We start from the raw sequence: 16,304 nt of genomic DNA, 5'->3' as shown, positions 1-16,304 counted from the left end.
TTATTAGGCTGGCCAGTTAGTATTTAATTTGACTTGAAAATTAATTATGTAGTATTGAAATCCACGTTTCATTATAAGGGAAATTAGAATAGTTTATATATATTTAAGACAAATTGTGTTTTTTTTTTTTTTTGGGGGGGGGACAAAATAAAGTAAGAAAAGTAATCTGGGGTTTGTTTGAAGTCACAGTACAAATGCTCTTCTCCAATTATCATTTCAAAAATGAAGAGGACTAATTCATATGTTCACTGTTTGGTATGATGTCATTGAGTTGTACATCTGATGCAGCTCCTTCAAGTGAATTAAATATTTTAATATCAGATGGAAGAAATAGTTTAAGTCTGCAGGATGTATTAAGTCACTTTTATACCACTCTGTTTATGATGTCTAGTCAATAGCCAGCATGCTCTTCTTTTCTTGAATATATTTGCTGTATAGTTACTGTCAGATCTAAATGTAGAATATTTGACCAGGCTGTTTTGAAAACTAACCCCGGGATTCATGAAATCCAGCGCAAGGACGGCGGTAGGCTTGCACCGACAGTGAGGCATGAAGATGGCGCAGTAGCGCCAAATACATATTAATGAAGGCGCACTGCCACCACAGCCATGTGCACAGGAAAGGAGCGCGAGTGCATAGGGTGTGTCAAAGTGCCACATGGAGGTATGGAAATGGCAGCTGTCAACGTGCAACCTAAAATGCTTGCATATAACAAGTTGCAAAATAGTAATCACATCTGTCAGTGTCCATGGATACTGAAACATATGCAAAGCATGCAAGAAAGTTCCTGCGAACACAAAGTGAAGAAGCAAACACAAATGCACGGTAGGGAATAACGGGTCCCTATCCTGTGAACAAATGACATGGAAGACCATGTGGCCATAGTCCAATGCAGTGTAGATAGCTATACCAAGTGGAAGTGAAATGCATCATATGTTAGAGAGCCGCCAGTAGGTATGTCCAGCCCAGTGTTGAGGGTCATCAGCTGACCCATAATGTAAGGGAGGGTACACAGCTGGGCAGATGTGTCCATAACAAAATACATGATAAATGTAGATATCTAGTGACCATATGTCTGAATCATATCCTACAAGGCATGTAATAGTCACATACAAAAGGTATGTCCGTATTTCACATACCAAATGTGATAGTAAATAGAATAAGCATGTAAACGAAACAGAAGGAGCATATAAACAGCTACAACAATAAGGAAACATGTAGGCTGAAAGGAACAGTATTATCCATACCGTCGACTGTGGGGACATGTTGTCCAGTACAGTCGGATATGTGTACGGAATATATCCCATCCTGGACATAGGAAAAGGTGGCATCCTACCAATGAGTAGAACAGGCTGCCAAATTCCGGAAATCAGTGGTACAAGCTGAACTTGTCAGGATGTGTCACAGTTGAATGGGTAGTACCCGGGTATACCAACCATGTAATGAAAGTTAAGTATGGGTGTGTACCTATGTGCGTGAGGTATAGCATGTGGAAAGCAAACATGGCAGGGTAGTCCACACAACCATACAGGTACCTGACACATGTAGGGTATTCAATGTGTTACTCTGGCCGTGTCATGGGCCAACAACCAAAGCAGTGATGCATGGGGTGTGAGGAATCTGTGTGTGTGGGGTATGGGTAATGGTACAATCCTCCAAGGCAATACTGTGTTGTATGCAGAATAGGTGAACTGGAGGTGTATGAGGGAGCAGTGGGTGAAGCTGAAAGAAACACAAACACATGTATAAACAGCTGCAATACAAGCAGACAGGCCATACTGTGGAACACAATCCCACAAACATATGAATATTGAAATGTGCGAGACAAATGTATAGATGTCACTGGCACATACCCACAGATTGGTCCTGATGGAACTGGCCATAAGAAATGCAACACACCTGGATGCATAATGGACTACCCAGCATCCTCTCCACATCACACAACCCGCTCCCGTACCTGAACGTCCACCGAATCCAGCCATACTTGGCCTACTGGTTTGCTGCAGACACAGCTACACATAGTGACCAGTACGCATATGTAGTAGGTAGTGTCACCCTAGGCAGTTGCAGGATTGCACACTATGTATCCCTTGCATGTAAAACACCCAGCACATTTTTGTAATGCCAAAAAGATGTTAGTTATTTCTCTTGTTGTGGATCGGTCCAATTTTTGGATATTCCTCATGGGATACGTAACCTGTGTAAACATTAGAATGGAAGACACAAAGGCCAGTCCAGTAGATATCTGGACACAAGTTGGAATGTGCATTAGAGGTGCATGTCACTGTCCAGCCCTAAGTGGTCATGCATAACCTACTACCCAGGATCAAACACCTGCCTGTGATGCACGTGTCCCAAAGCGAATAAGCAGGAGAATATATTGCACACATTCACATAGTGGCACATGGTATAAGGGTGATGAAGGCACTGACGTAAACAGGATACCCCTGATCCACTGTGTGAGGGACAATTAATGTGTGTGTAGGTGTGATCTGACCAACAATGGTACAATGCCAAATATCTTGTGACCGTAGGGAATAACTATGCACCATACTGCATGTAACAGTTGCCTAAAGAGGTCACGTCAGGATAGAATAAACGTAATTCATACAAGAAACAGGCAAACAACAAAAGTTTAAAAAATTTGTTTAATTTTATTTTAGTATAATGATAATTCATATTTTTTTTTTTTTTTTTTTTTTTTTTACAGTTAGAAATTGATAGAAAAAAAACAGAAACAAAATTTTTTTTTATGAATATTACCAGGATTTTAGTGATTAGTAAATATTAATAAAAAAAACAGGTAAAAACAAATTTTTTATTTATTTTGTACATATTTTTTTTTTTTTTTAAGTTTTTTGAGCAGAGAGTCAGGATTAGAAGTGATAGGATATTAGTGATTTTCAAGATGGAGTTAGAGTGAATTTAGAAAGTGGGGGTTTAGTCAATTGAATTTTTGTTTGAATGTTGTAAGTTATTTAATTGTGAACTGTTCTAAAGTTGGTAGGTTCTCTTGAGAGATGCTGTGCTGTTTATGGATTTTGTTGGGAGATGGTAGGTTGCTGGTTGTAAATGTGTTTGTGGTTTAATTTGTTATGTAGTTCTGTTGTAACTGTTGTTTGAGTTAACTGTTTTGTTTGTTAGGAGTTACTGTAGAGGTGTGTTTGCTGGATGATTGCTGGTTGTGAGTGTTTGTTTTCAGTTGACCTTTAGAGTTGTTAGTTAATATTGTGTAAGGATGGTGTTAGTTTTTCAAAGATACAGTTAGTAAAGGTGGTTCAGTGCTGAGGGAGTAGTAAAGGAGGCTGTAGCAATGTTATTGATACCTTTTTTTGTGCTTTTTTTTAGGTTACCTTTATTGGGAAACAGTAGGTAGTGTTATAACATAGATACATGGATTTAGAGTGAGAGTCTAGAGTCTGGAGGAGTAAGGTCAGCTGCAGTAATAGAAGAGTTACCTATTTTTTACTTTGCATTGTGTTTATTATATAGCATTATATAGTTTTTGATATGATGAACATAGTAATAGCAGTTTTTAGTAGAGTTGAATCAAACGGTTGAAAAATGACTGGAGTTCAGAGTTGGTGGGAGCTGTAGATGGTGGGAGTGAGACAGAATTGTGTTGTTTTTAGGTGAGTAGATGGAGTGGATTTTTGATGCAAGGTGTTCAACAGAGGTTGAGAAAAAGATATTAGTTGAGATCAGTACTATTTAAGGAGGTAGAGGTACAGATAGAGATGAATCATCTGCATATGATGGTACTATAGGTAGCATTAGAGGATGGATGATGAATTAATGAGGAAGGAAAAATCAAAGGCAAGTGAGTTTAGTATGTGAAGGAGTAAGTTGAATTGAGGTAATGGGTACAGGTTTGACAGGTCTAGGAAAAGTTTTAGGAGTTTAAGGTTACAGTTGATTTGTTACAGTTTAGGGTGTTAGTAAAGGAAATTAGAGCAGAATGTGTGGGTAGTAGAAGGCATTTGGTTAGTTTAGGAAGTTTTAGTAGGGAGTGTTTTAAAGGAGATGGTTTTGTAAGGGTTTGTGTATACATTTAGTAGTGTATATAGAAGTGCTATGTTTATAGTGCTTGGAGGGGGTAGTTAGTGTAGAGTGTTTTGCTTTTGCCTTTATGTAAGGGTATGATGTGTGATATCTTTTTTATTGATGGAAAATCACTGATCTTTATGGATCTTGATATTAGGATTCAGAGGTTGTATCCTTTACAGCCTTTGCTGATCCTTGATGTGCTATAGCTTTGTGTTGCTGGTGGGTTTAGATTTTTTAGGAGTCTTATAGGATTGATTGTGGGTAGGCAGGCTGGTTTGCTGCTGAATGGAAGGAACCTGAAGGGATTGGGTGAGGTTAGTGGGTAGGAGGATAAATGTTATTACTTGCTAGTGTATGGGAAGTAGAAGTGGGTAAGGAATTTTGGAAAGTAAGTAAATGATTAAGAGGATTATTAGGGTCTAGATTCAGTGGGTTAGGTGTTACTATTTTACCTGGGGTAAGTAGATGATTGATAGTAGACCAGAACCTTTTTGTCAGATGATTCTGGTTCCTCAGGTGTTGTAGGTTTAACTGTTTTATGTAGATGATTGATTGTTTCTCATGATTTTTTCTAGGATTTTGGTTCTTGGTTTCTATTCTTTCTGAGATTTCTTTAGATTTATTTTAGTAGCCTAATATTTTTTTGGTTTTATTAGAGGTAAGCCAGGTGTTCCATCTTTTCTTTTTCTTCTGGTGTTTTTCTGTTGTTTATTGGTTTTTTAATGGTAACGAATACTGAGAAGGAAATATCTGTTGCTTTTTTGAGAGAGAGGTGTCTTAGAGGTCCTTGTTGAGAGAGAGTTTTGTTAGAATTAGATGGGAGTTGAAAGTGTCTTTGAATATGTTAATGGTTTTTGAGAGTTCCAAATGCTTTTGAGGGTTAGGTTTAATTTGAGTGTGAGTATCATTTGTCTTTTGACAGGTGATCAGGAGGGATGCTCAGGGTGGATTGAGTTTAATGTTGTATGAGTTGTTGGTGTAATTTGGTTGAGTTTTGCTTGGTTTCTTTATGTTTTTTTTTGATTTGTGATTTTGTCTGAAACCAAAATTTGGTAATTTGTTTTGCTTGTTGGTGTTATTTAGTTTCCAGTATTAGTTATTTGTTAATTAGGCATTGTTTAGAAGGGAAGTAGTTTTTGGAGGTAATTTGATTTTTATTCAATGTGGAAGTAGTATCAATTGGTTGGGATTTAATTTGTATTGTTTTTATTTCAATATGTTGATAAATTTTCGAGTTATTTGTATTAATTTCTCAATTTATGTTTGAGTATTATTTTTTTAGAAGTATTTGTTCGGAAGAGAAGTAAGCTTCTTAGGTAGATTTTTGGAGTATTTAGGATGCATCTCCCTTCTTCCAATGTTATTAAGCTGATCAAGTCTTTACATCAATAATAAATTTATTTCACTTTTTTATCTTGTATAGTTTGGTTTTCTTATAGATAATGATTTTAATAGATTTGTGTAGTCTTAATTATTGTGTGTATTTGACTAGAATTTGTGTACTTAGCGTAACATTGTTAGGTGGGCCAAGGATAGTATGTTTGTACTTATAGTTGATGGAGCTCTATATGTTTGTATGGTGGTGACTGTGTGTTGTAGTTGTTTGTTTGGGAGGGCCTGGATTTGGGTGTATGGTTGCGTCCTATAGTAGATGGAGTAGTAGACCAGTTTAGATATGTGTTAGAGATGTGTCAAATTTTGGCTTTCTTTAGTTTTAGTTTTTAGGCGTTTACAATGAAATGGTAATGTTTGGTTTGGTTTAGTGATTATGGTTTTGTGATGAGTAGGGTAAGGTAGATGAGGTAGGTATGTGTGATGTGTACTAGTATGTTTTGAGGGGAAGTAGTAGATAAATGTCATAGGAGGGGTCATAGAGGTTAGGAAGTAGGAATGAAGGAATAATGAATAATAGTAAGAAGGTGATAGTTAGTTTGAGTTGATAGTGGAGGATAGTTGTAGACATGATAATAGTTGTGTATGAGTAGGGTTTCCTGATATGTTGTAGGTGTGTGGTGGGAGGGGGGGTAGGTAGGAGGGCTGTAGCTGTGGTATGGGACTTGAGTGAGATGGTGGTGGGTTTGGGTTAAAGTGGTGGGTGTGTGTGACTGAAGGAAAGGAAACACAGACTACTGTGACTGTGATATGATGGATAGGATAGCAGTAGTAGGTGTGGCTTGGAGAAATATAAATGAAGGACCCCTGGGGGTGTGGGGATAGGGGGGTGGGGTGGGGAGGAGAGCGACACAAAAAAAAAGACCAGAGAGGAGAAAAGAAAAGGGAAGGAAGGGGGAATCAAGGCAAGAGAAAGTATCCTCGGGGAGAGGATGAGACAGAGGTGCCAAAGATATAAGGCTTACAGCTAGGAAACAAATGATTGTTCTAAACCTGCAGTGACCGTGGCTATGTGTTGGCCCAAACAATCTGGTGTCCGCAGTAGGGTTGTCATCTGTCCCACTTTGTGAGGGAAAGTCCATCGTTGGACAGTTGTGTCCTGACAAAAGACATTTCAAATGGCAAATGTCCTGGGATTGTAGGACATAAGTATGTCCCATATGTTATGTAATAGTAGCAGAAAATAATTATTGCAGTATCTACAATACCTAAATGTTACAAAAAACAGAATAAGCAAATAAACTGCTACAACAATAGGCTTATATGTAGGCAAATAAGTAAAGTTCTATCCATTGTACTGACCATGGGTATGTGTCGGCTTGTAAAACCTGGTGTGTTCTGAAAATGTCCCATCTTGGCCATGTGAAAAGGTGCCAACCCTAGTCACTGGAATACAGCACAACCCGTACATATGACAATGTCAGCGATACCAATGGTCAGAGCATTCACACAATAACTGGCCAGACCCTTAAAAACTCACAAAGTCAGTGCCCTTTGGAGGAAAGGTGTTGAATGAGAATGACTGCTCACAACAATGAAGAGTACTGATGTATTTGACTGCAGACAATTAGTAGTATTACGAATCTGTCAACATGTTTCAAGTTAATAGTACTAATATGGTAGAAGTGTCCGTGATTGTCCCTGAGTTGTCATAGCCTTGTCCCTGTCACTGCAGACACGAGTCCCCGAGAATCAGAGAGGTCCGTACACAGAAATACACCAACCAACTGTCCCAGCTGTTGACTGGACTATTGCATACCTGTAATGATTTCATAACAGATGTCCAGAAAAATATTCATTGTATGTATAAATGAATGAAATAGTCAAATGGAAAGGGAACCCCCCCCAACCTGCATTATGTAGTGGAACCACTCCCCGCCCTAAATTATGTAGCACCGACCCAATAATGTGGTCAGAGGTGCCCAAACACCTGCATCTGTAAACACAGGTAGAATGTGAAACTCTGGACTAACTCTGTCCATGTGCTACGTCTGATCTTTGAACACCACCAGGGCAGTGCTAGTCATCAGTCGGCCGTGCCTAAACCCAGACCAGCACATGAAAACCCTGACAATCAAACACGCGTATGTGCGAGGACTATAAGCGTAGGGGTTATGAATATCCTTGGAGTGAGTAGACTCACAGCATGGGTCCAGAGCAGTAGGAAACAGGGAATGTCCTAATTGTAGTACTGTGGTTTTCCCAGCAGGAGAATGGATGCCTGCTGTGTAAGGGAAGTGATGAGGCGTATGTCAGAGTAGCTATGAACCATGGGTATACATATAAATGAGCCAGAACACCAATAGTGTACTGGATCCACCCAACATAAAGGCATTCCCGGTGCAAGTACGACTATAGCACATAGTAATTGTGTAATGAATGCCTCTGTGCCGTAAAGCCAACAGTTATACATGTAAAAGTGACCGCGTTCGTATGGGTCTATTAACCGGATTCCATTAAAGTGGTACTGTCATAAGGAATAAGGCACATGTAATCCTAAAGACGTGCCTGTAAACATATGTAACTCAGAATAAGTAGATGCAAGTGGGCCTGCGTGGGTGTATGCAGCTATTAGCATAGCAAATGTATGTTGTCTTCTACAGCTGTAACTTTCATATATATATAGTTAGATAGATGTGTGTATAGAGAAATATCCACAGGCATAACAGAAATATGCAATTATATAGCTACATATCTATCTCAATATACACATATATATATATATATATATATATATATATATATATATATATATATATATATATATATATATATATATATATATATATATGTTAGGAATGCTGAAAGACGAAAGCAAACCTAAGGGTTGTGAAGGGAATCTAGAGCAAGTTAGGAATTATGAAGTGCTAGCAGCATATGTCACATAAAGCTGCACAAGTGTGGGTAGAGCACCACTCTCCACACCAGAGGCAGGGCTATACCAGTGGCCATAACATCGTTGAAGTGCTACATCAACATTGTAAACAGATGGAATGTAGGACATGTTGTGACCACCTACACTTGTAAACCGCAAATTGATCGTAATCCATAACACCAGGAATGGCACGTATGTGCAAATATGAATGGATGGTGAGCCTGTGAATACACGAGGTGGTACAAAATGTGTGTAGGGCCCCAACGCTCATGAGAGGGCAACGTGTAAAGGTGTGTCATGGCTGCGATATCAGGTGTATAATGTCTGTTATGCAGGGAAACTCAACACGGGTGTGCAGGAGAAACCATGGATATGCAAGTATGGACACAGGAATGATAGGGTATGTTGTGCCGGGTGCAATGGAGCGGCCCGTGGAGGTCAGCTAGTACTAGGGTTACCACCTTTTCAAATTCTCAAAGTGGGACATTTTCTGTAGAAATGTCAGATTAGCAGGACAAAACATACCCATGACCAGTACAAATGATAGAACTTCACCTTTCTGCCAAAATAAAAGCTTAGTCATGTAGCATTTGAGCTGCTTATGCTATTTCATATAACATTTAGGTGTTTCACAGAAAAAAATAACTGTTTTATGAAACTATGAAAGAAAACTTAGGAAATATTTTCATACCATAATCTCAGGACATCTGCCATTTTTTCAGTTTTTTCGCAGGACACAACTGCCCAAAGAGGGACTGTCCCTCACAAAGTGGGACAGGTGGTAACTCTAGCTAGTACATAGTTGCGATTCCCAGATAGAGCGTCGTTTGCGTGGAGACATGCGTGAATGGGCGTATCGTTGTCGACGTTGCGCATCAGGTCTGGCAGCATGGCACGTAAAATCTATACGCCACCAATGAGTGGAATGGAGTTCTGCTGTGACAGCCCCAAACTGGGAAAAGCAGAAAGACACAACTACATGAAGTCAACAATTTGTCGATGTACAGTGACAGCAACACAAACACACATCCTATCAACAGTAATAATATGAATGTGTACAGAAACAAACACAGTAGCAGGAATAATAGGCTGCGCATACGAGGAATAGGTCGAATGACACTATCACAACCCAGCTAGCAGTGGCACCCCAGACATGAAAAACCTGCGACATCTGTCCCCTGCATAACGTGCAATATACCGAGCACAAGTTCACTGGAGTGAAGTGTCAGTGTCAGGATGACTAAGGCAATAGTATGCTGTTGAAGCAGGGATAAAACCAATACGCATGTGTAAGTGTTCATGTCTGGGAAATGTATAGGTTAACGGACACACAGATGTATATATAGATAAAAACTTATAGATATATATATATATATATATATATATACATATATATAGATATACATATATATATATATCTCTATATATATATACATATATATATATATATATATATATATATATACAAATATATATATATTTATATATATATGTATATATATATATATATATATATATATATATATATATATATATATATATATATATATATATATATATATATATATATATATATATATATATATATATATATATATATATATATATACACACACACACACACACACACACACACACAAGGATATACTACGGATATATATAGATAGATATATATACACAAGCAACAGGTAGTGATTTATACACATACACACAAAACAAACTATATGTCAGTGTAGATATACACATTGACATAAATAGGTTACTTCACAGCAATTAGGAGTAACATATTTACAGCCCGGGCATTTGTGACTGGGAGGTCCAATTAAGAAACATTGTACCCCCCACATCGCCCAGCGAGGCCAGACAGACATACAGACAGGCAATACAGATCAATACACTGCCGCTGTCCAAAACACCTAGGAAAGGACCAGTGGGAGAGTTCTGCAAGGTCTACACTTTAAACATGGATAACGGTGTCCCTTGTGGGACCCCAAAAGGTCAGGTATGAAAGAAGCTGCCAACACTAATACGAGCAGGATGTAGGTGTACATGGAACAGTAGGTTGTGCCAGTGTGATAATACATGGGTTGACAAAACGTATGATATGTGTCCCGAGATGGGGAGAGTGGGCAATGTTTAGGGGTGTGCTCATACCCCAGCTGCGCTCACAGTAAGTATTTGTCATGACTGCTGTAGAGGGGTGCCAGGTAGGTGGACCATGGGTATGCATTAATGGGCTTAAGTGTGCAGGTGCTGGTTGGCAGAGATGTAGTAGGCCCACCCAGCGGAGGTCATTAATATTCCTATGTGGGATTAGCATACACCTACACCTTCCAAACCTGAAGAGCACATCTACCGGATAGTGTGTAAACCATCGGGGAATACATAGAGACCTACACAGTGCTGTGTACCTGAGTAGCATGGACGTCCATAGTTATGTATCAGAATGTAACAAAGTCCAAAGAAACACTGCCAGAACTACTGATATTAGTTGAACAGGTGGCGGAATACAGGTAATGACAGATGACAACATGTATGAGTCATAAGCAGCATGTACCTCGACAAACGTGAATGAATACATATGTTCTGTGACTGTGAATGTGTCTGGTTAATAGAACCAATCATCTAAATGTGTCCCGCAGGGTGTTATGCATTGTTCCTGATATGGTGTTCAGTCACACCCATTGGTATGTAAGTTCTGCTACTGACGGAAAGTGCATAAGTTGCTGACCACTTCAGGTAGATGATAGCATAATAGAAGAGGTTAAACACCCGTACACCTGCGAGGGACACACCTGTCTGGGCAGTTGTGTCTTGCAAAATGACAGTTATGGCACATGGCCTGTGCATACCTCTCAACTGTCCCTGATTTCCACGGACGTCCCTGATTTCGACCCAAATTTTAACTCTGTCCCTCTTAATCCCTCCTAAAACTAGTGACTTTTGGAGGAAATGTGGTGAATTACACTTAATGAATAATGACAATAATTAAGAGTTACAAACTTCTTTTTCTTCAGAAAACGTGTATTAATTCATATGCTCTGATTCTGTCAATGTATCAAGTTAATAGCACTAATATTTTAAAAGTGTCCCTGATTGTCCCTGTTTTTTTCCTGACTTTTGCCTGATTCTGTTGAAATTTGTCCCTATTTGGTTGAGAGGTCTGGGCCTGTGAGTTCGGGAATGGAGGCTATATAGTGTGTGTAGTGGTGTCAGACATCAATTCATCATATCAGTAACAGCTACATGTAATAGGAAACAGTATTATCAATTATAATGCTACATGAATAACCTTAACGTATGCAAACCGTGGAGGTCATCTGTGGCTCAGACCTCTCAACCAATTGGGGACAAATTTCAACAGAATCACGGATAAGTCAAGAAAACACAACGACAATCAGGGACACATTTAAAATATTAGAGCTATTAACTGGAAACATTGACAGAATCAGAGCATATGAATGAATACACATTTTCTGAAGTTAAAGAAGTTTGTAACTCTTACTTATTGTCATTATTCGTTAAGTGTAATTCACCACCTTTCCTCCAAACGTCACTAGTTTTAGGAGGGATTAAGAGGGACAGAGTTAAAATATGATCCAAAATCAGGGACGGCCCTGAAAATCAGGGACAGTTGAGAGGTATGCTTTGGGTATGTGTTGCCTCGACACATGTGATAGCGCTACATATAGGGTCTATAGGGCCGCCACCAGTCTGAACGGCCAAAGTGGAACCTGGTCTGTAGAACTGTCAGATGTACCAGGGCAGAACATACTTACAGCCATGCATAGTACAGAAATATACATATCGGAGCAAATCAAAGCATAGTCTAGCAGCAGTATAGTCGCTTATGCTACTACATATGACATATCGATGTGTCAGGTATACAAGACCTGTAACAAGCAACCAGTACAGACACCTACAACATGAGAAGGTCCCCTAATCAGGACAGTTGCAATGGCTAGAGTATTGTCCATACCACTCAACTGTCCCTGAATGTCAGGTACGACCCTGAGTTTGACTGAAAGTCTAACTGTGTCCCTCTTAATCCCTCCTAAATGTAGTGGCTGTTGAAGGAAAGGTGGTGAATTACACTTACTGACTAATGACAATAAGTAAGAGTTATATACTACTGTTACATCAGAATATGTGTATTATGTCTTATGCTCTGATTCTGTCAATGTGTCAAGTTAATAGCACTACTTTTGTAAATGTGTCCCTGTTTTTCATGACCTATCCCTGATTCTGCAGAAATGTGTCCCCAATTGGTGGAGAGTTCTGGTATTGTCACATGTGATGTGTGATGAGGGACTTTCTCATGCAAAGTGGGAAAGGTGTCACTCCTACAGTCTCCCATCGTGCAATCTGAAAGGTGGTCAACGTGCAGTTGGTATGCGGTAGCATGACTCGGCAGACAGCTGCGTTAACAAACTCAAGTCACATGTCAGCATTGCAGAGTATCGGTTCCCATGTATCAGGCAGAAGGAAGCAGATCGTATGAGGAACACGCATATAATATGATTACATCACTGGACAGGCTGCCGAGTCCGTACAGTCGAACGGCTGCCATCGCAAAATGGTTACACATACATGATACAGTAGTCATGTAGTCCAATGTAATAAGCATCACAAGGGATCGCACACACCCAGCGTGAGTGACAAATGTAAGCAGAAATTTCAGAGAGCAAGTGGCTGTAAGCGTGTTTGTCTACCAGTATGCCAGTAGTGCCCTGTCAAAGAAATGTGGAGTGTAAACGTGTATAAGGTGCTGTGACCAGAGGTCAGCAGTGCTTAACACTGTGCAAACCCACGCACAACAGCTCCCACCTGCTGGACTGTGCCTTACCCGGTTTGTATCCAAAGGCGTCAGCCTGTCTGCAAACAAAGAACCGCCCTATACACATGATGGTAGATGTACCCTGAGCACATAGCTCATGTGAATGAACAATAGAACATGGCATATGTACAGACAATAGACCGCAAACACCATACAGCGCAGACATCCAACAGTATAGCAATGTACTGGCAGATATGTCCTGACCACTGGTGTGTGCATGCCTGGCCATCCTGTGTTTCAATGTGTGAGCATGCCCAGTATGACTGTTGCGCATGTTGTAGACTGACAATACCATCATGTGTGTGAGCATACAAAGTATGGTCAACTGTATTGCATGTGTCACATGTCCAGATAGTACTGTGTTGCTGACCCCTCCATTATACACAGACAGGTGACATGTTGTGTCTGCAGAGTAGCTAATGGTCATGTGGCATTGACAGTTGTTACATGTCTGTATAGCATGGGGGGACATGCAACCACAGTCCTACACAGCACCGTGGGTGGTGCACATGACTCTCACATGTGTAGGTGTGACGGGGGCACAGCCAACAGTTGTACACATCTGCCACTACTGTACTGGTCTGCCGGGTACTCCATGTCAGTGTGTGGACCTACCTAAATTGCTGGTTGGAGGGATACCAGGGTACGTCATTTCCCAGCATTAATTACCAGCACAGTGGTGTTGGACGTCCTATTACACATCCACATCAAAATGCCTGGCCTGCTGTCATCTGTGTGTGTCATACAGGGTTGGGGTCAGTCATTGGGCATATCCATAGGCCATCGTATATCATTTGTCTGCATTGGTCCACATCTGTCCAGCTGCATGGAACGTGTGTGGGCTGTACGGGCACACATGATGGTCAGCCCATAATCTGCAGTGGGTAGGACACCCTGTGTACTACAGGCTACCATTGTGACCCCCGTATGTGCTACAGAGGTCACGGTGCCACTATGGATGTGTACTGTTTGCTGCCCTAACATTTGGCCACCACAGTCACTTGTATGCTCACATACATACCAGAGCAATGGGTAAGTACACATTCTAATACAACCGCCACTTGTTAGGTCAATAGACATACCCTGGTTGTGTTACGGACTTGAGGATGGTGCAGGAGTGCTGCCTATGTTGGATGCACACAGTGCACCTCCCATACATGGCCGAGCACAGATACTGTCATGTTTGGCATCCACTGTACTGTGTGCAGGTCAGTGAGGGGAAATCCATGGGTACCTACTGTGTCAGTGCATATGCCGTGTGTTGCCTCTTTGCCAAGGGCAGGTCATACTGTGCACGGGCTGTTGCCGACTGTGCCCTACACATGTAGTTCCTTCACCAAGTCACACTGTGCCTGTACAGGCCTTGGCAGTGGTGTTGGGCTGTGTGGCCCTGCCCCATGCTGTTTCTGCTGCAACTGTTACTGCAGGCTAACATTGTGTAGCATAGCAAATAACATAACACCATGTATGCATGTAGCTTGTGAATACTGCAGAGCCCCTACAGATGTGGCCAGATACCACAACTGTGAACCGAGCATCCCAAACACATGCACATGTATATGTCTTGCCTGTGCATCCATCTCAGTATGGTGTGAGTGTTCAGGTGTGTGTGCATTGCTGATGGGTGTTTTAAGCCACTACACCAGTGTTTACCTAGCATCACCCACTGGGAGACTGTAGGGGATGTCCACATAGGCATTGGTGTGCTACAGCTGTGTCAGACACCATATATCGGACACATCACAGCTTCCAGGGCAGACAGCACACACATTCAATCTAATGCACTGGCCATCGCATAGGGCCTAGCTGTTGGAGGGTATGCCCCTGCACTGACTGTAGGCCCTAGCCTGCTCCCCGGGTGCTGCTACGTGTGCAGGCTATAGCACCCAGTAACCCAGGGTACTCATCCATGTGGTGGAACAGATTCATATTGCTGGTCCACTAATCACGTATGTGGAGGACCTGTACGTCCTCACTAGCATGTGTTGACATGGCATCTGTGAAGTGGTGCAATACTCTGGATGCAGATGCCTGTGAGATACCCATGATATCCCCAGTTGTGCTGTTTGAGATACCTGTGGCTAGTACACCTAGGACAACACATCCCATGGTATCCACTGTGATGCGTTCTCCTCGGCCTGTGTGATGTGTTAGGCACAGGTCAACAAGCTGCTGTAGGAGCTTGTTGCGATGTGTTAGGCACAGGTCAACAAGCTGCTGTAGGAGGTCTCAGTCCACCCCATAGTGCTCCAACATCCCCAGCCCATGTAGACCCTGGTAAGTCACCCTCGGTCAATAAAGTCTTATCTCACCCCAGTAAGGGTTGTTCGGCAGCATACACATCCGCACTGCCCCAGCCCCGTGCACATGTTGGTATATGTGCCCTGCTGCAGCCTGTGTCATTTGGTTGGACTGTGTCATGAAATGTCCCTGCAGGTATACACCGGTGGTGTAGAGTGTGGATGAAACATGTGTGTATGCTGCTTGCTCGCATTAGTGTACTGTTCATGTGCGGGCTAGCCATGTCATCAGCTGATTGTGCTGAGCAACACCTGTTTGTGCAGCCTGGACACCCTGACTACCCCATCACTGCTGTCATCCCTCCCAACATCACCAGGCAGGTATAGACACATCCCTAGCTTAGGTTTGCTAAGGCAGGAGCACTCCCAAGGCAAAGTTCTGCAATGCACGTACAGTATGCCTGACCCCCCTCCCATGCTATCAACTATATGCGAGATCTGCACCTGGCTGACTACACACATACATTCCAGGGACCAGCAGCACACCCTGGTGATAAATGTGATACACCATAGTCAACCTCATCTGCATAGTATAGTCTTCTAATGTATAGTTATATGACCCATACCGAACCTCCAACATATTAACCACTGCTCAGTGTCGCTCAGATCCACACACAACTGGCAACAGGTGCCTTACCATCACCATATTCGATGCCCCATGGTCTTCCCAGCAACAAAATAACCAGTGTCTACATGACAACAACCCGTGGCCCTGCACACCACAGATGATGTGCATTAACACCACGCCATGGCAGGTATACATAGATCCGAGGTTATCACGTACAGATCATCCAGCACAAATAGTCAATAGTGCTGAAGTCCCCAGACATATGTTCACATCTATGTCCTCCTC

The sequence above is a fragment of the Protopterus annectens genome, chromosome 2.part0, assembly GCF_019279795.1.
Source record: "Protopterus annectens isolate FY-2018-M chromosome 2.part0, PAN1.0, whole genome shotgun sequence".
NCBI classification, from domain to species: domain Eukaryota; kingdom Metazoa; phylum Chordata; order Ceratodontiformes; family Protopteridae; genus Protopterus; species Protopterus annectens.
Note: the sequence above shows the minus strand (reverse complement) of the source record.